This window comes from Octopus bimaculoides, chromosome 11, assembly GCF_001194135.2.
Source record: "Octopus bimaculoides isolate UCB-OBI-ISO-001 chromosome 11, ASM119413v2, whole genome shotgun sequence".
Taxonomy (NCBI): Eukaryota; Metazoa; Mollusca; class Cephalopoda; order Octopoda; family Octopodidae; genus Octopus; species Octopus bimaculoides.
In genome coordinates, this window is record NC_068991.1 from 55,597,131 (window position 1) to 55,602,880 (window position 5,750).

At 37.4% G+C, this 5,750-nt stretch overlaps 1 long non-coding RNA gene across 2 annotated transcripts in view; it reads right to left on the reverse strand.

Moving 5' to 3' along the window:
- The window catches only part of LOC106878364 (uncharacterized), a 17,814-nt gene that overhangs the window by 1,065 nt on the left and 10,999 nt on the right, over positions 1-5,750 (reverse strand). For both annotated transcript variants that reach the window (XR_001410498.2, XR_008265224.1), the window contains exon 3: positions 4,196-4,259. This is a non-coding gene — a long non-coding RNA (uncharacterized LOC106878364). The remainder of the gene's footprint in view (positions 1-4,195; positions 4,260-5,750) is intronic.

The following is a 5,750-nucleotide window of genomic DNA, read 5'->3' on the forward strand; positions in this document are numbered from 1 at the left end:
CTCTCTCTCCATCTATCTATCTATCTATCTATCTATCTATTTGTCTATCTATCTATCTATCAATCTCTTTATGTGTGGTATATGTGTGTATATACTTACGTGCATATTATCCCCCACTCCTTTCATACTACCCCATCCACTTTAAGTCCACAGACTCTCACTCCTACTGCAGCTTCTCTTCCTCCCACCATACCCACACTAATCTGTCGATCCCGTAATTTCAGTTCCTCTGTCTCCACCGGCTCTGTAGTATCGATCATGACTTCGAGACACAATCGCAACTCGTGACTCGTCACTTCACCCTACCACCGTTATCCAAACCGTCCTAGCCCTTGAACGACCTCTTGACCGTACATCCAGTCTCTGCACCAGCGTAACCCTTATTCGCCTCCCTTCCACCTTACCTTCCATCCCTCTACCCTACCTTTTCAATATGCCATTTTACGTACTTTCTGCAAACTCCTATCCGATCCCATCACCTTCCACATCTGCTTCAACCCACCTCTCCCTTCCTTTAAGCACCTCCGTAAACTATATGACCTTCTGGTCTGTAGCTTCTTTCCCACTCCTGGCATTCAATCTGGCTCCTTCCCTTGCTTTCGCCCGCGCTGCCACGCGTGTCCCTTCCCCTCCAACACCATTATCTTCATTGGCACGGACCACCGGCTCGACCACATCACCGATGCATTCACCTGCACCTCCAGAAATTTAATCAACTCCAGTGTCTGCTATCTCTATCAAACTGGCCGTGCCGAACATCTTTCGGACAGCAAACTTGGGAATGACACCACAGTAACACGTCATCTCTATTCAACGACTCATTCCTTACAACATCTTTCTGTGTTTGGACTGGTTTTGCACAGAGGTCACCCGAACTTTCGCCTCCATCGTGAGCGAGAATTTATTTTCTCTCTCCGTTCTTCAGCCCCTATCGTTTCAATTCTTCTCCCTTCATTTCAACCCACATCCACGCGAATATACTCACACATCATACACATCCCACCAACCACAGCCCCTCCTCTTCTACCCCATAAACGCCTTCGCTACAGTGTTTCACTCATTACCACATCATAGACATCATTATGCCTATACAGCATATATATACGCCTACAAACATGCACACATAAACACACACACAAACACACACACAATACTCTTTCCCACTCCCCAAACACTAGCACTCACACTTGCACGCACAAACATTCCTCCCATTCAACACAAATCACCACCTACATATCCCTTCCTTCTCCATAGGGACAATAGTAAGGTCGACCTACCTACATCCTCCTACAACACACACATACGTCAGATAGTCTCACACACACGTACCGGCTCTCTTACACACATATACATACGCACAAACACAGAATATGCACACTATCTTCATACACATACACTTTATCCAGCAGTCCCAAACACACACACACACAACTAAAACTGGGACACACAGACACACTTCACTCTCTCATATACATACACATGCGCATAAGTACACACATTCATATGCATATGCTGTGTATTCCTTTCTTTAAAGTCATCAATCAATCTTGCCTGTGTAGTGTCTTGTGATGTCATTGGATAATGTGAGGGTGGTTGTGTAGACAACAGCCCTTATGAGGCAGATTCTCTCTTTCTCTCCCTAGCTCTACCAAATCTCCATCGAATGGCAAATCTACTTAGCCCACATCAATATCGCATTGTATCAGACACATCGCACGAGTACACCAGTCCACATGCAAACACACACACATAACCGACACACACACACACAACTGATACACAAGCAGCTGATGTGCACAGCTGACATACATAGCAATGTATAGATGCACACAAGAACACACACACATAGCTGATACGCACCGCACCCACAAGCGCATACCCCCTCGCAAAAGCATACATACACACGATCGATATGATGCCATCAGCCCTCACCCACATGCTAAAGCTTATATGTGCACATACCCAAACACATACATACATACACACCTTCATCGGCAATCAGTGTTGCTTAAGTTCTCCTGAATACTATCTAGACAGCGTGTTCAAGAAATTCTAGATTCGGATCTCTATTCCGATAGATTTGATTTTGCTGAAATTTCAATGCTATTTCCAACACTATGTGACCTGCATTGACCAATAGCAGCCTAGATTTCAGTAGCTATCTTGGACTTTCTAACATCTCTCGATTCGTCCGTCTGAGTACGAGGAGCTTGGTTCTTGTTAGGAGCCCACGAAACTAATTTGCGTGACGCCGAACCAAACTGTTTTAAGTAATAATCCTTTCTACATTAGGCACAAGGCCTGAAATTTGGGGGAGGGGGATTTTCAATTACATCGACTTCAGTACTCAACTGGTACTTATTTAATCAGCCCCGAAAGGATGAATGGCAAAGTCGACCTCGGCGGAATTTGAGCCCAGAACGTTAACGAATACCGCTACGCATTTCGCTCGGTGCGCTAACGATTCTGCCAACTCGCCGCCTTCACTGTTTTAAGTAATTTTAAGTAATAATTAATTCAAACTTTTGCTACAAGGGCAGCTTGGGGAAGGTGGGGATGTGTCGATTACATCGACCCTAGTGTTCAAATGGTACTAATTTTATCGACCCCGAAAGAATGAAAGGCAAAGTCGAACTCGGCGGAATTTGAACTCAGAGCGTAGCGTCGGACGAAATACCGCTAAGCATTTCGTGCAGTGCGCTAAATTCTGCCAGCTCACCACCTTCACTGTTTTAAGTAATAGTACTCATAGATGTAATTCCCATTAAATGTGTTGAGTATTTAAGTCTTCGAAACAAAAATTTGATTAAGGAGTTTTTAAAGGTCAGACGAATTTAAAACTTGAATAAGATATGACGTCGTAACAACACGAAAAATGTAGATAAATAATTTTTCTCATTTAAATAAAGCGCCAGTGGTTTTGTGGGAAAGAGGTCAATCGAAACCAATGCTCCCCAACCCTAACATTAATGCTCAATTGATAGGGGAATTTTTTGGACTCTGAAGAAATAAAAGGGAAAGTTCACATCGGCTTGATTTGAACACAAAATGAAAAATTTCAGAATACTGCAAGTCGCGTTTTCCACTTCAGTTACGAGATTTTCTAATTTGCCGTCCATAGCGTTAAATTACAATAGGTTCTGATGTATTAGCAAGACCAGCAAATTTGAGAGGAGATAGAATAATCTATACTATCGATCCCATACAAATTGCTACTTTTACGTGTACAAAAAGAGTTATCCGTCTGGTCCAGTATAATCGTAACAACTTCAAAAAGTGTCCTAACAATAAAATAGAATTTTACTGGGTCAGTTGTCGTTCTTCATTTCGAGGAGATTACGCATAACATAAACAAAACGACTACTGCTACACTTCTAACTGTATTTTTGCAAAAGATATCGAGAACTTCGCGAAAGGTTATATATTTTAAACAGCCTAATGAGGACAAGATTTGATTCTAGAGTTCATCATTTTTAAGCAATACTATGTTTAGTGACATATAAAATTTTGTTAAAAATTAACTAGTGATAGTGATATGTTGAGAAGGATTTCCTAAGCAAATCAGAAGTTTTCAGATTTTCTAGTGAAGCATAACAAGAGAGATTATAGTCATAGATAAAATACACTGTAAATTTAATGTCATCGTTCAGCTTGGAATGACAAAACTTTAATTAATTAATAATAATTATAAAATACTGATACGTAATTTTGTTCAATTATTTAAACTCAGTATTTCACGATATCTGTAAATACAGTTAAAATGTATAATGTAAATGCCTGCAGTAATTATATATTTATATAGTAACATTTCGTAGGCAATAATTTTGATGAAGATATGATTATAAAGATGAGAAAACATGTAATTTACCGAAAATTATTGCTGCAATTAGTGGCAAAAGAGAAAAAATTAAGTAAACAGGCATTTGTAATTCTTGCTAAAGCACTAATACCACACACATTTGGGAAAAGAAACCAGTTAGTGGAAAGGATCATAAGTTTTCTTAGCTTTTATACACTATATTTGTTTCACCATTTGAAATGTTTAGTAAGAGCATCTTAATGAGAGTAAGAATACCAATGAAATATCGCAAGATAGGAAGTTTGTATGTATATAATTTACAACAACTCAAAATTGTGATTTAATCTTTTAAAATGATATTGAAAATATATTGGTAAACATTCAAAAAGGACTTACCTCCCTAGCATTAAGCTAGGATTATTTTTTTTGGCTCAGCAGGCACCAATAATTTCTTAATGTTCTATTGGGAAAGAAATGGGCTTTTGTTTTCAGGTGTATCATAGCTATGTCTGTATACAAGTGAGATAATGCGTAAAAATGCAAAAGATTATTAATTAAATTATAAAGCTACTCTTTCACAAACAGTTGATTAATACTGGTAATACAATGCTACTGATGTAGAATTGGTTAAAAGTGGAGAATATTTTCTAAGCATTGCATTCGTGTGCGTTCACTATAAGGAAAAATAATACTTCAAACCGACAAATACCGATATTCTTATAATGAAGGCATGTGCTCGAATTTCTAGAAATATATTGCTACGGATACATACACATGCACATACACACAGCTATATACTCATGAATACATACATGCATACACACATAAAATATGTCCATCATTCAACCACTACCGTAGTTGAATAATATTCTTAAGGTCGACATTTACTCAGCCGTAGCCTTTTCAAAGCTTTGTCACTAACTTATTTCTCAAACGAATCCAAAACTGTTAACAGTTCGATAATTGTCACCTCCCAAGCTACATTTGGGCATAAAAATATTGAAATTTGGTTTAGTGGAAAATAGGTTACGCTAAAGTATGTGAGGTCCATATGAGGAGAGTAAGACTAAAATTCGACTTTGAATCAAAGTAACTTTCTTATTTGAAAGCAAACTATATTGTATTTAAGTGTAAATGATAGAACGAAACGAGTGGAATCTAACAATGTCAATTTTATCAAAAGAATCTTTACTATAAAGAAGTTGTGAAGCAAAAAGTACCGAAAAAATGTAAGTATCGCCTTCAATCGACTTTCTTAATTTAAAAGCATTCTATATTTTATTTAAACTCAAATGATAAATCAAAACAAGGGAAGTTTAGAAATATTAAATTTATACTATAAAATTGTGTAGAAAAAAAAGGTATGAGATAAAAAGTGCCAAAACAAAGTAAGTGGCGCTAGGTCTTGCGCCTATATAGAAGAAAGTATTAAACTATATAAATGGTCTGATCAATAAGTATCCGGACTGTTTCCATAGTAACGAAGCTAAAGTAGGCAGAATGAAGCCGCTTGGCACAGATTGATCATGATTTCTGATGTGCATGCGCACTAAGTTTTAACGTTGCGTACAGGGATCGATCTTATCGACTGGCCCCCTACCCAAAAAATTCGGGCCTTGTGCCTAGAGTAGAAAAGAATATGTTGGCAATCTAACACTGCTTCAAGTGCAACATCAAGTTGTAAATACGCACCATCTTACTAGTATAAATATATATTTATTAATTAATTCTAATAATTTTCTCTACATTCACACATTTTCTAATCTTAGTTACAATTTTTAATTTTATCATGAACCAGTGTAACTAACGCGCGCTTATAACTCATTTTTAATTTATTAAAATTAATGCTTATTCTTATTTTAATTCAATCACCAAACATGAAAAATAATTAAAAATTATTTAACAAAAGTATTAAACAAAATGAAAAAAATTTTATCAGGTAAAATTATAA